Source organism: Atractosteus spatula, assembly GCF_055471065.1.
Source record: "Atractosteus spatula isolate fAtrSpa1 chromosome 10 unlocalized genomic scaffold, fAtrSpa1.hap1 SUPER_10_unloc_15, whole genome shotgun sequence".
Taxonomy (NCBI): domain Eukaryota; kingdom Metazoa; phylum Chordata; class Actinopteri; order Semionotiformes; family Lepisosteidae; genus Atractosteus; species Atractosteus spatula.
The window spans coordinates 108027-124217 of NW_028296618.1; the positions used below are offsets into that span (position 1 = coordinate 108027).

General features: G+C 44.4%; 2 non-coding genes and 1 pseudogene across 2 annotated transcripts; all 3 read right to left on the reverse strand.

Moving 5' to 3' along the window:
* Nucleotides 1-11675: 11675 nt before the first annotated feature.
* On the reverse strand, nucleotides 11676-11794 carry LOC148812818 (5S ribosomal RNA). The gene has a single exon (XR_016086300.1). It is a non-coding gene; the product is annotated as a 5S ribosomal RNA (ribosomal RNA).
* Nucleotides 11795-12331: 537 nt separating this feature from the next.
* LOC148812819 (5S ribosomal RNA) lies at nucleotides 12332-12440 on the reverse strand (annotated as a pseudogene).
* A 536-nt stretch (nucleotides 12441-12976) lies between these two features.
* LOC148812820 (5S ribosomal RNA) lies at nucleotides 12977-13095 on the reverse strand. Its single transcript, XR_016086301.1, has one exon. It is a non-coding gene; the product is annotated as a 5S ribosomal RNA (ribosomal RNA).
* Nucleotides 13096-16191: the final 3096 nt, after the last annotated feature.

Below are 16191 nucleotides of genomic sequence, written 5' to 3' on the forward strand. Positions count from 1 at the left end.
GACGTGTTACAGTGGGATTATGCTTACGTGCAACAGGTCAAGATGCTGATGCAGGATTTGCTTAGGGAGCTTAGTGCCACGGTAACTAGCCTAGCCATGGGACAGATTCCAACCTACTTGGTTCCACTGTCCTTAGTAGAAGAAGTACTGAAGACAACCACTTCCGAGATGGTGCAGCCATTGCAAGTACATCTTGCATACAGTCTAGGCAGTGCCATTCCTATACATGTCAACCCCGAAGCCAAGGAAATAGGTTTCCTGTTGAACTTTCCCATCGTGAGTAGCAAGAATATCTATAGACTCAAGTCTATATCGAACGTTGGCTTCTAGAGGGGGGACATGCATGTGAAGTTGACCACCCCACCGCTCGTAGCTTACCAGGAGGATGATCCAAATTTGTATCTTGTTCCAAACCTGGAACTGTGTATATCAACCAAGGATATCCACTGGGTATGCCCGAGTAAGCCATTCCTTAGGGACACAACTCAGAGGTTGTGTGGTATCAGAAAGGGGGCTGCCACTAAAAAAAGTGTAAAGCCACAGTGACGAGCAAAAGTGAGGTTAATGAACCCCAGGTTGAGCAGGTGGGAAAGAAATGGCTGGTCAGCACACCACAGTTAACGGTTACAATAACATATGACAGGCATGATACAGCTACCGAAGTGCAGCTACCCAACCAAACAGTTTTTCTACAAGTTCCTGAAGGAGCTATAGTGCATCTCAACGATTTAGCACTGTATCACCTGGAGTCAGAACTGCATGAAACGGAACTCGAGATTGTGGACGCTTTCAGAGGACACAGCGTTGACTTGGATGAGAGAATCCAAGAGACAGTAAGTCTTGAGGGTGTACAGGTAGTCGAATTTGTTCTTAATGACACAAACTTAAAAACTACACTGGTAGGTCCCAAGCACAGTCGTTGTGGATCCTCTGGGGCACTAGGAACAATAAACGTGGTCATCTTGACACTGCTGCTGGGTAGCTGGATCATGGCTGGGGTAATGTGTTGGATGCTGTTCTCTCGTATCAAAGCCTTGCGGGGTAGTTTGAATGAGACAAAGGGAGCAATGGTTTATCACCGAAATCAGGTAACCACTCCCAAACGTCTGCCTGCTGCAGAGCTATCCGATACTGATAGTGAACTGCCAGAAGTTTAAGGTCTAGGGCTAATGATGATGCCCAATGCCTCATTCCTAGGTACCTTATAACTGAGAGCAGGTATACGCAATGTTCTTTCCAACACTATTTCCTGTACAAATTCTCGAGAGGTAATGTGAATATTGGGTGGTAGAATCCACCGTGGTACAACAAACATCACTTAACTCTGTTTTTGTTTTGAAGGCAACAACGCCTCAGGACCTCGTGACCTTCAAAAAGGGGGGATATGCAGCGGCAATGCTTGTTAATAAGACAGAATTAAGCGTTGGTATGCTCCTAAAGGAGGCCCCATCTCACCCTACATCTCTGTGGTGCAACCACAGAGAAAGAATTCATGCAGGCTGATTTAAGATGTTTTCTTTTGATAAAGAACAAGCTCCCAGACGGTGATGCAATTAGCTAAGCCTGGCTATCATGATCAATGATCATCCATTGGCGCCTATCAGTCTAGGGAGTGCCGAATGGACATCTGGACTGCATTCCTAAGTGTCAAGAGTAAGTGACTTATATCTCACCTTGACCAACCAATCAGGGACTGGCAGGGCGTGGTAATACCACGTTGGTCTCCAATGCCCGCCAAACTCTCAACCAATCAGCACACATCTGGGTCTTGATCAAAAAGGGAGCGCAAGCTCAGTTCTGAGCTCTCCTTGGCCATTTTCGCTCATCCTCAGAGACAATCACGTGACAACTGCTGTTGTCTGCAAAAGGACTTGGACTTTGTTCTAAGCGCGAGGCCGAGGATCCCGTACGTACTCAGAATTCTACCAACGTGAATGCTCCCCTTGATCAACGGCAGCCTACAGTTGGACCCTCGTCGACAACCTGAATAGCTTATTCAGAAGCAGCGCTGGACCGGGAACGAACCAGTTTCTTCCCAGGCAAAAGAGTGACTTGTGAGGACTCGCGGTCACACTCTGTGCATAGAGACTTTCTACTAGCCAGCTGGTAGATCCCCTCGGAGCAACGACTGCCCTGTGCGCCACAGTCAGATTCCTCCGCCCGTCCTACTCCGAGCTGCACCTCGACTGGTTGGCCGGTAGCCAGAGGACGCCGACACAACGCCCATTGGACAACCGCTGGAACAGAGGCTGCAACAGAGCCTGTCAGCTGGCTTGGTGTTCGTGCCGGGAAATTCCAAATCCAAACACAGTGGATAAGTAAACCCCATGTTCTACATTGCGTCTCGAGAATTTAATTGTACCTCAACACAAGTTGTTATCAATTTAATTCATGAGTAATGTATTTACTTCCGAGTTTAGAGTAACAGTGGGTAATAACACTGATTAGCGATTTGGTAACCGAACGATATATATTGACATATATTCTCTGTTGTGTATCTCTTTGTGTTTGCATCTCTTCGAGATTATATACCTTGTATATTGATAACCCTCACAGTAAGGTCTGCCGCTCGTATCCAGGCAGACTAGTATATGTTTGGTGCACAGTTTATATTAATAAATGTATCTCGTGTATTGAACCCGTGTGTGTGCGTTGTTAGTTGTTCTGACGATTGATTTTCTAAAAGCCCCAACGAACAACCTCGTGATTACTGCTACAATTGATAATTGTCTCAGTAAACCCATCAAACCACTACAGGCTCCTTATCCAGGAGGCAGGCTCAGTGTTTTTCACGAGCATCAATGCACAGTTTTTGTGCAGGTTCATCTGAAAAGAAAAGACATCTCATGTCTCCCTCTGTCATCTGTGAGCTTCAGCAGTTGTCTTTGTGATGACCTTGCCGTTGTAATCACACACCACCTCTCCCTTCTGGAAACACCTGGAAGTCACAAACATCTTCCCCTTCACAGGATCGTCAGTGATGCTCAGGCCTTCCCAGATTTGATACTTTATCAACTTTTTAATTTGCATGTCATTTAGCGGCAGTCCTGTGTTGGGCTTCCACTTCTCAAGCACTTCAGACACTGTTGATACATTGGCTGACCAGTCCATCTTCTCCATCTCCTTTCACAGCTGCTGACCTGGGCATTACAGCGCAGTTTAGTGAAGTAAAGATGAAATGGCTGATAAAACACAAATAAAATGCAATTAAGGTACATTCCAGATTTTCTTAAATACTGTACATGATTGGAGCTATGCAGGTGGAGGTCTTTTGTTCGGTATTAACATGGATTTTAATTGGCTTCTATGAAAATTGGCCATGGTGTGAGTGAGTCCTGTGATGGACTGGTGTCACATTATGGGTGATACAGTACTTTGCATCCACTGCTTGCCAGGATGGTTCCAGTTCTACCACAACCCTGAATTGAGTGGATGGGTATATCAATGTAGCCATCAACTTGCATGTTCCTCTTCTTCACTCAATGCAAAGGAAGCCAGCTGTTGTTTGAGGTTTTGTGCTCTTTAATAGGAATTATGACCATTTTTGTGCCCACTTGTTGAAACAACACTTTCTTTGCACCCATTCCTCAACCTGTAATAGCGAGAAAATAAAAATGAATACACCAAACTGTAATAATTTGAACTGTAATTTCTTACTTTTGTTGTATGAAAGTATTCTTACTGTCATGTTCTTTACCACCCCGGGATGCTACAGGTGCTTCAGCTGGAGAAAGGCCTGCAGGTAATACAGTACAAGAAGCTGCTCAGGCAAGGTGATGTCTTGCCCAGTCTGTGCAACACATCTCTCTTTGCAACCATCAACACCTTCCAGCAATCCTTCGTACTTGGTTCTGGACTCTGCAACTGTCTATATCTGTGGGAGAAATTAATACTCATCAACTTTTTTTGTATTCAAATTAAAAGTACAACTGAAAGAAGTTTTAAAATGAAAATGACCTATTTTTAGTAATCTCTTGGCAACATTCTTACTGTTCTTCTTCTGAATATCCTTTAGGATACTTTGGAAGTTGATGATGAGGTTAGCCAGGCTGGGATCCTCTACTTTCACACTGATATCATTTAGGATGTAGCCCGGAAAATGGTTTATGTTCTTAATATAATTAGCAATGATTTGGTGAGACAGTCCAGTGGTCTTCATTTGGTTACAATAATTGTTGTTTTGGATAGGCCCTTTACAAAGTTTAAGGAAGATGCAGATGGATCCATAAAAACAGGAATCTGGAAATATTTTCTACCTGACAAATGTAGAGTCACTATGTTTATGGCTGAGATTTCACATGGGTGAATTTTAAGCTAAGGAGTAAAAACATGTGCTATGGAAATATCACTGCTCAATTTTAAATGCCTTTAAAAATAAATACCTCCTGAGAGCAATCTGCCACTTCAAGATCCTTGGTAAGGTCCTGTTTAAACCCAGCCAGGTGAGGAGCATCCAGGGAGTGCGTTCTGTCCAGTCCAGCCTGGGTCACCGTCTTCCTGAGAGCCTGCTGATGGCTTTTAAGAACTGGGGGACAGTAGGAATACAAAATACACATTTAACATTTTTACTTCTAAGACAAACTAGAATACAAGTATAAAACAAAAGATACATTTGGAAAAAATAGAAAGTTCTCCAGAACTCACATCTTCCCCTTCCTCTTCCACTTCAGTCTCTGGCATCTCTTCCTCCTGGACAGCAGCCTCTTGCTCAGGGCATCTGGACCACTGGTATATCATTTTAACATACCCTTACATAAAGGTAAAGGTTAGAAATGAAACAGAAGAAGCCTTATAAATTATAAATATCTTACCTTGCTGATGTGTCTTCAGGATTCCACATAAAACAGTCCATGGACTCCGCCAGTCTCACATTCTCACCACACATGAGCCCTATGCTCTTGTAATCCCCGACCTGCCCATTCCTCAGGTGATTCAACAAGTCCTTCCTGGCCTGGAGAAGGACCTTGCTGATCTCCTCTGCTGAGGCTCATTTCATACACACCCTCTTTAGGTGAAGAGGAAACTGGTCAAATGTCTTCAGGCAGGTCTTGCACACCAGATGAATCCTCATGGGTCTCTTTTGAAAATAAATAACTTTTGTGTAAAGGAACAAGTCAAGACTGTTTCAGTTTCTTAACCGAGCCTTAATTTTCTCTCCAATAGCTTCACCATATTGTTTATTGTATTTTTATCAGAATTATACCTTGCTCTAAAATAATGACTTTATAAAACAACTTAACTCTTACTTGGTCTTGTTCGCAGTCTTTCCAGTAGAAGTCGTTGTAGAATTTAAAAACTGCTGTGATAATTTGATCTGCCCGAGTGTCCTTCCCTAACCCAGTATTGATAGCTTGTGTACTGTAGGGTCCAAAGGTGGTGTTCTGCAATTTCCTCCCATAATGTTTCTTTGATCAGTTGGAAGCAAGTGTGAAAGCTTCCTCCCAGTGGGGAAGCTCAAGATCCTCTAGTTGTATGACAGATTTTGCTCTTCGAGGATCTGCAGTGTGGTGTGAAGCCAATTTTTGGCATTGCTTACCAGCTTCAAATATGTGAGTTTGGGTGGCTTGGCAGGTTTTATGAGTTCCTCGGTCTTCCGTCGTAGGCTGGCGGGTGCTCGGTTCTCCCGTCCAATAAAACTGCTGTGTTTTGTAAATGGTGGACTGTTTGGATCATTTTGTAGATGATCCTGGTTCCTTGTTGGAAGGTATCCTGTCTGTTTGACATGTTTGTTGTGTAGGCAGTGTGGAGGGTGACCGTACGGTTGCGTGCGTTGTCAACTCTGGATTGATCCATACTTACCATTTAAATGCCTAAAGCTTCGTTGACACCATTAGGTTTCCACTGTTAGGCAGCTTTACCTCTGTAGAATCTGTGGCTCCATAGGAAGACAATCTTGCCTTTCTGTGTGTCGCTATGTTTCTGCCTGGGTCTTCTTCAGGCATTGTTCTGGGACACTGTGTCCATGCTGGCCTGTTTTTATCCTGTTTTGTAAGGGGCAGTGTGTTGTAGTTGTAGGGGGCTAGTTTGTATCCTATGGTCTGTGTTCCTTCTGTACGTTTCTGTATGAGTAGGTGCAGTTTCAGTTGGTGAATGAGTTTCTGCTTTCCCTGGTGGGGATTATGCATGGACCATTAACATCTCAATAGGCAATCAGGGTCTTTTGTTTTCCTCCCTAGTAGGACTGTGCAAGCTGTGCGAGTTTCCATAGCTGATTGGTTTCAGTTATTCGTCTGTTTGTTGCGTGTTAGTATGGTGAAGAGTTCCAGTCCCTGTAGGATCTGGCTAGTTAGGAGAGGGGAACAAAGCTCCTTCTCCCAGATTTTATCCGAGAGGGGACCATCTGGCACAAGGTGAGCACTCTCCTTCCAACGACTAAAACCCTCCCGGTTTTTCTGATGTTCAGGTGTAAAGAAGTCTTTTGATCCACTCCCTTTCCTTTTTCTTTGATTCTATCTCTGTCCAGTTGGGGTTGCTTTCCAGTCCCGTGGTTCCTGATGTACCTGTGTTGTGTCAGCTGGGTTCGGATGGAGTTACCCGTTCCCCCCACATAGGTCACCCCGCACTTTTTGCACTGGATGCTGTAGATGGCGTTATTGATGTTTTCTGAGAGTGCCCTTTGCAACTGGAAGATTTCTTTAGTTTCTTTGTTTTGGATCATTGTTTTCTGTTATGAAATGTTTGGCTCTTGGTGTATATGATCTGTTTTGTACAGGTTTTAGCTTGCTTTGGACTAATTAATGCTGAAGGTTTTTGTTTTTTTCTGTGTGCAGATATGATTTTGTGCTCCCTTAGTATGTTTGTGTTTTCTAATATCATGGTTTTTGGTTGGTTTTTATGCTGAGTTGAGAATATGATGTGTTGAGGGGTATTTTTCTGTCATCTGGAGTTTTTCTATTTAGAAATGTTTGTGCCACATTTTTGAGGAAACTTTGTGTGTATCTTCTCTGGCATAAAGCTGGGAAGAGTGTGTATTTGGCTTCCTCAAAGTCTTGTTGTTGTGTACAGATTTTGTGGAAGTGTAGGAGTTGTGATTTTACCAGTCCTTTTAAAGTATGTTTTGGGTGGAAGCTATCCTTGTGCAGTAAGCCGTGTGAATGTGTCTTTGAAAAATACCTTGATGTCCAGTTTGTCTGTGTTGTTGAAGGAAGAAACCTTGTATGTGGTGGTGTCTAGGAAGTCTATCAGGCTACCATGCTTGGTGTATTTGAGTTTAATGGACCTGTGGTGTGTGTTGAGGGTGTTAATGATTTCTTGTAAGGCTTGATATGTGCTGCCTATATGTTTATTTTTTATATCTTTGCCCTGGGATGGACTGATGACCTTTCCAGGGTGTAGCCTCCCATGTGTCTATTTCTTGCCACGTTTTAAAGTGGAGTTACAATCTTACTATTTTTACAGTTTTAAATTGACATTTACAAATGTATATTGAAGCAGCTACCCACCTGAACTAAACTATGTCAGCATGTGTAGTCTGCAAAGGAACAAGTAATAGGTTTATTCCATACTGAAAAGAGAAGAGAGAAAACTCAATGTTTCGGCTGTGAAGCCTTCTTCAGGTGTGAGAAAGACAGGGCAGATTACAAAGATTAAATAGCACAGAAGAACAAAAGCTGGGAGAGGGGAGGAGGCAGGAGCAGCAGAGAGGCCACACAGGAAGTGCAAAATGGAGAGAGGTGAAGAAAGGTGTGAAGTCAAAACCTGCAAGAGAATAGAGAAGATTACATTAAAATAAGTCAGTCATTGAGAGATCCTGGCTATTTGAGGTGAAAAGAAAAACTATGGGCTTGGAGAAATCTTTAACCTTCCCAGCCCTAATATGTTCTCTGAAGCATTCTCCTAGTCTCCTTTCGGTTTCCCAAATGTAGATAGCTGGGCATTTTTTGCAAGAGATACAGTAAATGAGATACAGGATGTTGTCAGGGTTATCTGGAATTGTCCTGTGATGCCCTGAATGTCGTTAGATATGTATTTGCCAGTGATGCAGCGAGTGCTATTGCAGGGGAAGGTGCTGAGTGTGAGGGAGCTGTGAACAAGAAGCTTATGTGGTGGTCAGCGATAAGAGATGATTGGGCGGTCGGAAAAAAGAGTACCAATGGAGGGATCGTCCTGTAAAATGTAGTCATTGTTAATGATGGTCCTGGGGATAGAAATTGGGTTAGGGTGGTAGGGAAGCACCGAGGGAATGCAGTTGTGAGACTGGGAGTTCCTGATTGACTTGATGATCCGAGGGCTGTTTTTGGCCCGGGAGTAGAATAAAGCGACACCTTTCATCAAACATTTTGACAGGTACCACGCCCCCTTTTTCAGCCAATGGGAGGCCGCCATGGGCAGATGTCCTGCCCCCTTATCGGCCAATGGTGCAATGTTATGGGCGGATGTCCCGCCCCCTCGAGAGCCAATGGTGTGTCATAATGAGTGTTGTTGTCCCGCCTTCCACCCCTAGCAGCCCCAGGCCTCAGGGTCCAAATGCCCACCACCGCATCCCCTTCGATTTATAAATAAGTGTGTGAAAGAGCGTATTAGCAACGAGGGATGGAAGGTGATCATGTCTGCTGCAGGTTTGAATGCAATCTATTATAACCCTAGGGAATCGGCGGTGTGGGAAGTCTGGTGAGTGCCGCGAGTTTCTGGGATGTGAGCGCACGCACGCACGCACACACGCACACTGACTGACTGACTGACTGACTGAGTAAAGTGTCACAGAAAGAACTCGCAGGACAAATAGCATGTGAAATGTGAACCACTTTATTTCATCAGTAGGTTTTAAATTACAGAAACATCCCAGTATACACTTTTAAACTTTTCACACACATTACAGACTACTGCTTGCAATCGCCAATTAAATGTTGGTGCAGAAAATTAGTTGTAGCTATCGCCCCAACATTGTTCAGAAACTCAGCAGCATCTGAAAAAGCATTCATAACGCCCTTTCTCTCGCCATTTCTATAGCCGTGAACACCGAACTGGGCGACCCTAACAGAGCAAATAAATTAGCCTGAGTGATCAGAGGGACGGTGTTACCACAGGTTCTATGTAAAATACGTTGTAGTTTTGGAATACACACCGCTGAATCCGCCAGGCTTCAGTTTCTGATCTGAAAACATCAGAATTGCAGTAATTTCACTCATGTTCTTTACATGCACATCTATCTCTTTAACAAATTCAAGGACATTAGCATTCAGTTAATTGATTTTTATTTCAAGCTTTGCAGAAAGAAGAGTGTAAAGCACTTTTTGTAAGAATTCTTACATATACATTCGAAATTTTTCATTCTTCTCACGATGGCACACCTGTGTCTGTAAAACAGAGTGAAAGCTCTATTCACATTGCAAGTATTTCACAGCCCTGGTTTTACATAGATCTTTTTTCTTTTCTGTAAAAATAAGTATAAATAAGTATAAAATAAGTTTTGCAACGCACCAAAAGTCACGTGTAGTATTTTTCCATCTACCTTTACAAGTAAGGAGCGTACATACTCATATGGCGAGCGGTCGTCAATTATTTTTCTCAGCAAGTGCTCTATACTCCGCTCAGTATCATCTGTAAAAGTATAGGCACCCAGGCCACTGGCGATGTACAGAACAGCCGATAAAATTCGGGCTAAACTGAGACACTTATAAATTTCTAATGCGGCAAACAACACATCTTTGTACTGTAACATGACCAGGGGAAGGGTCATTCATAACAGGTATTTTCGGAATGACCTACTTAAAATACTAGATATGGACCTTAGCAAAATGGCTGCCAAAAAGAATCAGCTGACCGGTACATGGAAAGGGTCTACCCTGAGAAACAATGAGACACAGCTGAGCCGCATCAGGAACCGAAATATAAGTGCCCTGGAGGCAGTGAACAGGGCGGAAGCCGATAAGGTGAATGCGGTTTGGAGGAAAAGAGAGGAAAGAGGTGTATGTTAAAGATCGGGCTAAAGAATAACGGACTACTGAAAGGAGAAAAGGTTTATGGTTTTTGGATTACGGACACTGGATAAGGATACATCGCGGATTGGCTTTATTACGGACTTTTGGAACTCGGATCGGATCAGGATTAAGGGAACGGATTACGGACTGTATTTGGAAGATAGTTGGAGGAAGAAACGCCACGAAACTCAGGAAAGAAAAGTGTGGTGTGAGTACTACTTTCATTTACATAAACTTTCCCCCGGAGACACCACAGTACCCATCCGCGCACCCGACAACTAGGCATGTGTGACCCCGTTGACCTGGATGATTAATCAAACGGGCCGCGCATTCATCAACCACAACCCCCTTTAAACAATGGTTGAAGGTGCAACATACCACCGACTTTACAATCTGATCCATAGCATCGGGCTCATTAGAGCCATCATTAGCTAAACTAGGTTGAACATCATCATTAATCACATTTTGGCGAACACACATGAACAGACACGAAACATTCAAGCTTGATGGTAGTTTGAAGATTGATGCGTCGACCTCTTCGTTATTCTATTAAAGGAAAAAAGAAAAGGAAGGCTTAACAAAATAAATAGGCATGCTTTTTACCTAAAATATTTACAATTGTAATGCCTCTTTTGTGTTAGAGTTTTTCGTTTGCTTCGAACTTGCTGTGGTTTAATATTTACCATTTGTAGCAACTCTTCATCAGTCGTTGACGGACCCCCAACACCTGAATCACCGTCAGAGTTCACATGACAGCCACTGTCACACACCACTGAGTGCTGGGTCAGCTTTTGCTAAAAAGAAGACAAAGTGTTGAAAACGAAATACGCTAAACGCAGATTGAAACGACAATTCCACTATCAGAAAAAATATTTTAGCAACCTACTTCTTCAGTTTGCATAGCAGAGGAATCCGATGATTCACTACTCAAAGAAGCCATCTTCGCAGCAGTCAATATCGGGGCCTGACAGCTCAGGTTTCACATTTCAAAACCGGCAAGTCGGCTAATTTAAGCATAAACTCCAAATTTGTAACCATGCCTACATAGCTCAAGACATTTTTCAAATGGTTGTGATGTTTTAGAACGCCCCACCATATCCCCCCGCCCCAAAATCACACGTGTTTTATCGAGAGTGAAAAGTAATCACTTTGAATTAAAATATGTAAGCTTATTTCAATGACAAATTCTCAACAACTTTTCAAATGTTTGAAATGATTTTCCACGTACCGTGAACGTAAAGTCTTTAAACCTTAAAAATATTAACATGCAACCCAAGCCTCAAATGATGTGTTTCTCTAGAAAAGAAATTACATTGAATCAAAAAATGTAAAACTTATTTTATCTTTTGAGAAGAGCGTTGTAGGGCAGGTTTTTATATTTTCGTGGATAGGTCATAAAAGTGTTAAAATAATTGAATTAGACACATTTAGCAGCGATAAATTATAAGCACAAGCAAAAATTGATATTTATAACGCTTATAGATTTTAACAATATAACAGACTTTACTAAAATGTTTACTTTTAAATTAAATATTACATCACAACATGTCCACACCCAGGCACCTGCCGTTAAAGGTTATGGGATGTAGAGATACAGTATATAAGGTTCATGATGAGAATAAAAAACGCTCACGCTAATACACAAGCACCCGTGTCTCGCCAAAGCTGACAAATAAACAGACGGACAAGCCGCACTGCACGTGTGAACAGGGGAATGAGCGAGCGAGCGGGGATAGGGCGCCTCCTGCGCTTAAAAGCTTACAGCACCTGGTATTCCCAGGCGGTCTCCCATCCAAGTACTAACCAGGCCCATCCCTGTTTAGCTTCCGAGATCAGACGAGATCAGGCGTGCTCAAGGGGGTGTGGCCATAAGCGAGAGCAAGGCTCGCTGGCACCCTTCTTATAGAGAGGACAGCTCCGTCACCTCTTTTACGACGCTGCTTTTTTTCCCTTGCGTTTTTCTCTTCTTCCCACGTTCTCTCTCTTCACTGCCTTCGTCCCCGCTCTATTTCACTTCAGCCTTTCACTCTTGCTTCCTTCCAATGAGGACGGAGCTGCGGGAGAAAGGGCGCTATAGAGGATCGCTGTGGAGAGCTGCTGCTGTGCTTTGACATCTGAGCTCTGTGGAAAACGATCTCAATACAATTCTGAAAAACGCGACTCCCCGAACGCCAGCCGAACAAGTCTCCACAGCCGAAGCTCTGTGTCTCTTTTCAGCTGGCGATAAACCTTTCCTCGATCCTTTGCGGACTTGTAAAACTGTTCATGATCAGAATAAAAAACGCTCACGCTAATACACAAGCACCCGTGTCTCGCCAAAGCTGACAAATAAACAGACGGACAAGCCGCACTGCACGTGTGAACAGGGGAATGAGCGAGCGAGCGGGGATAGGGCGCCTCCTGCGCTTAAAAGCTTACAGCACCTGGTATTCCCAGGCGGTCTCCCATCCAAGTACTAACCAGGCCCATCCCTGTTTAGCTTCCAAGATCAGGCGTGCTCAAGGGGGTGTGGCCGTAAGCGAGAGCAAGGCTCGCTAGCACCCTTCTTATAGAGAGGACAGCTCCGTCACCTCTTTTACGACGCTGCTTTTTTTCCCTTGCGTTTTTCTCTTCTTCCCACGTTCTCTCTCTTCACTGCCTTCGTCCCCGCTCTATTTCACTTCAGCCTTTCACTCTTGCTTCCTTCCAATGAGGACGGAGCTTTGGGAGAAAGGGCGCTATAGAGGATCGCTGTGGAGAGCTGCTGCTGTGCTTTGACATCTGAGCTCTGTGGAAAACGATCTCAATACAATTCTGAAAAACGCAACTCCCCGAACGCCAGCCGAACAAGTCTCCACAGCCGAAGCACTGTGTCTCTTTTCAGCTGGCGATAAACCTTTCCTCGATCCTTTGCGGACTTGTAAAACTGTTCATGATTAGAATAAAAACGCTCACGCTAATACACAAGCACCCGTGTCTCGCCAAAGCTGATAAATAAACAGACGGACAAGCCGCACTGCACGTGTGAACAGGGGAATGAGCGAGCGAGCGGGGATAGGGCGCCTCCTGCGCTTAAAAGCTTACAGCACCTGGTATTCCCAGGCGGTCTCCCATCCAAGTACTAACCAGGCCCATCCCTGTTTAGCTTCCAAGATCAGACGAGATCAGGTGTGCTCAAGGGGGTGTGGCCGTAAGCAAGAAGAAGGCTCGCTGGCACCCTTTTTATAGAGAGGACAGCTCCGTCACCTCTTTTACGACGCTGCTTTTTTTCCCTTGCGTTTCTCTCTTCTTCCCACGTTCTCTCTCTTCACTGCCTTCGTCCCCGCTCTATTTCACTTCAGCCTTTCACTTGTAGCGGCAATGGTTGTTAATAAGTCAGAATTAAGTGTTGCTGTGCTTTTTCTAATGAGGCCCCATCTCTCTGTTCATCTCTGTGGTGCAGCCACAGAGAAAGTATTCATGCAGGCTGATTTAAATATGTTTTCTTTTGATAAGGGACAGCTCCCAAATGGGGATGCACTTAGCTAAGCTTAGCTATCATGATCAATGGTCATCCATTGGCGCCTATCTGTCTAGGGAGTGCCAGATGGACATCTGGACTGCATTCCTAAGTGTCAGGAGTAAGTGACTCACATCTCACCTTGATCAACCAATCAGGGACTGGTAGGGCCGAGTAACCCACGTGGGACTCTGATGCCCATGGAACTTTCAGCCAATGAACGAGCTGAAGTTCCTCCAGGTAAAAACAGGCAACACAGAGGGCCTGAGAGACTATTTCCTGGACTTTTCTAAAGGGAATTCAAAGGAGAATTCCAGGGCAGGACGGCCCAGGAGCAAAAGGCTCCCAAGGGCAGGACATTCTTGCAGCGTGCCTCCTGACCATCCTAAGACTCAGCCCGGACAACCACGGAACGGCCAGTGTGTCCGAGTGCCAGAACTTTCCTTTGTTCTAAGAGTCTAGAGCGGAGGTTGCCAGAGAGTAACCAGAGGATCCACCTGAGGTAAGCACCAGCAGCAAGCCTTGTGAACAGGTCGGAACTGTGGACAGCTGAATCACTATTCAGAACTAGCGCTTCATCAGGAATGAACCGGTCCTCTTCCTGACTTGCTGGGACCCACAGTCATCTTTTCTCCTGTGCACAAACTTTGCTAGTTAAAGCCAACACTAACTAGCCGGTCAGTGAGCATCTGCAGCACAGCACAGCCTGGCACAGAGCCAGAGAGCCCGCAGGAGATCTGAATCCCCAGAGATTGGATGAGTATTCAACTTCAATGCATTACAGCTTGAGAATTCAATTGTTATCCCAACCAGTTGATATCAATTTAATTCCTAAGAGTTATGTACTTGTTTTCTGTATCTAATGTAGAAGTTGTAACCAAGTTCACTTTATGAAACGATCTAAATGAATGATATACTGAACGTATGTCCTCTTGATATATGTAACACTTTGTAACTGATTGTATATATACCTTTTGTATTCTGATAACCCTCTCGATAAGATCTGTTAGGTTTATATGCATATTCTATGTATTAATAAATGTATCCTCGTGTATTAGTACCCGTGTGTGTGTGCGTTGTTTGAGTTATATCGCATGGTTGGATTCTAAGGCCATCAAAAGAATCATTTTGTGATTTACGGCTACAATTAATAAATGTCCCCGTACATGCCCAAACCCTACAGAACTGGTGCCTTCAGAGAGCACACTACATTTATTGGCGTCCCTGGACGGGCTATGGTAAGACTGAAATGAGTCAACCAAGCGGAATAATTCAATATAAAACACCGCGGGTTTCATACTCGACAATACAGTGTGCTGAAAGCCGAAAGGAAAAAAGTTCCCCTTGCTCTTTAAGCAGTGCTTGATTGTTTTGTGATCTTTTGCGATCTACTGGGTTGATTGCATACTTGATCTTGTGGTTTTCTGTGGTAGAACTGTGATTTCGTACTTAAAAGTAATACTCTTTAAGTTTAACGATGGTTGCTAAAAGGTCTGAATTCAAGTCGCTATTAAGCACTCTCTCTAGCAGCGACAGGTCTGACCACGATCTCCGTCATATCTCCGTCAGCGGAGAAGCTAGGAGAATAAACCTCCATTCTCTGAGAGAGCTAGCGAAGGACATGGAGAGATTTGACCCTGCAGTGTCAGAGAATAATATCGAGAGTTATATTCAAGACCTCAGGTATACCCTGCAGTACCTGCCAAACGCTACAGAACAGGAAAAAGTGTTTCTGGTCAGGAAAACTAGCAGCAGAGCTGTACATGAGTGGATGGCTAGGCAGATGAAGAAAGTCTGTGATGACTTTGAAGAGCTGTGTCAAGCACTTATCAGAATACAGTGCGTTTATTGACCCGACTGCCGCGATAGCCGCCGCCCTTAACATTAAGCACGAGAGAGCAGAGTCCCCTCGCGAATATTACGAGAGACTTAGATGAACTTATTTTGCAGGGCGAAATAATGAGGGTTGTGAAGTGAACACACATTTCAAGGGTTTATTCATTGCGAATCTCCACCCGTCAGTCAGAAAGATGATCTTAATGCATACAGATGCACAGACCATGAAAATGACTGATATTAAGAGATTCGTGCAGAAAGCCTGGGAGTATGATGTCCAAAGTCGCTCTGAGCAAAAAGCTGTTAAAGCGACTGTGTTCGCCGTCAGAGCCAGCAGGGTTAATTCCCCCCTGCTCGAAGGAGCACAGGCTCCTGAGCTGGCTTAGCCCCGTTCCAAAGCAGGCACACAGGACCGCACCCAGCGTCCTAAGTTACATGAGAACACCTGGGAAGGGAAAGGGCTAGATAAAGCTGAACAAAAGGATTCAGTAGCCGCCCGCCTGGCCAGGATTGAACAAGTTTTATTAGGACATAGACAACCGCTCCCCAAGGCTGCCGGAAGCGTGAATGAGCTGATACTCTCCACTGGAGGAGGCGGAGACCCGCCCCCTCTCCCTCCCTCAGTCTATCTGATTGAATGGAAGGGTTCCTGCCTGGATGAGGTCAGCCACTCCCAAGCGAGTGCTGACTCCACCCCTGAAGTCACAGAGCAGGCAGTAAAACAGAGAGGAAAAGCAGGAAGCTTTTACCTCAAGGCTGCCATGGGAGATGTCTTACACAGTGAGACATTGATTGACACTGAGGTTGAAAGGTGTTTGATGTCATACAGCAAGCTCAAACGGGTAGAAAAAGAAAAGGGCATGCGACTCAGAGAGGAACCTTTGGTGGATCACCAGAAAGGCAAGGTGTGGAAACAGTTCAAGGCTCCTAAGCCTTCTGTACAGAAGGAAAGGGGGG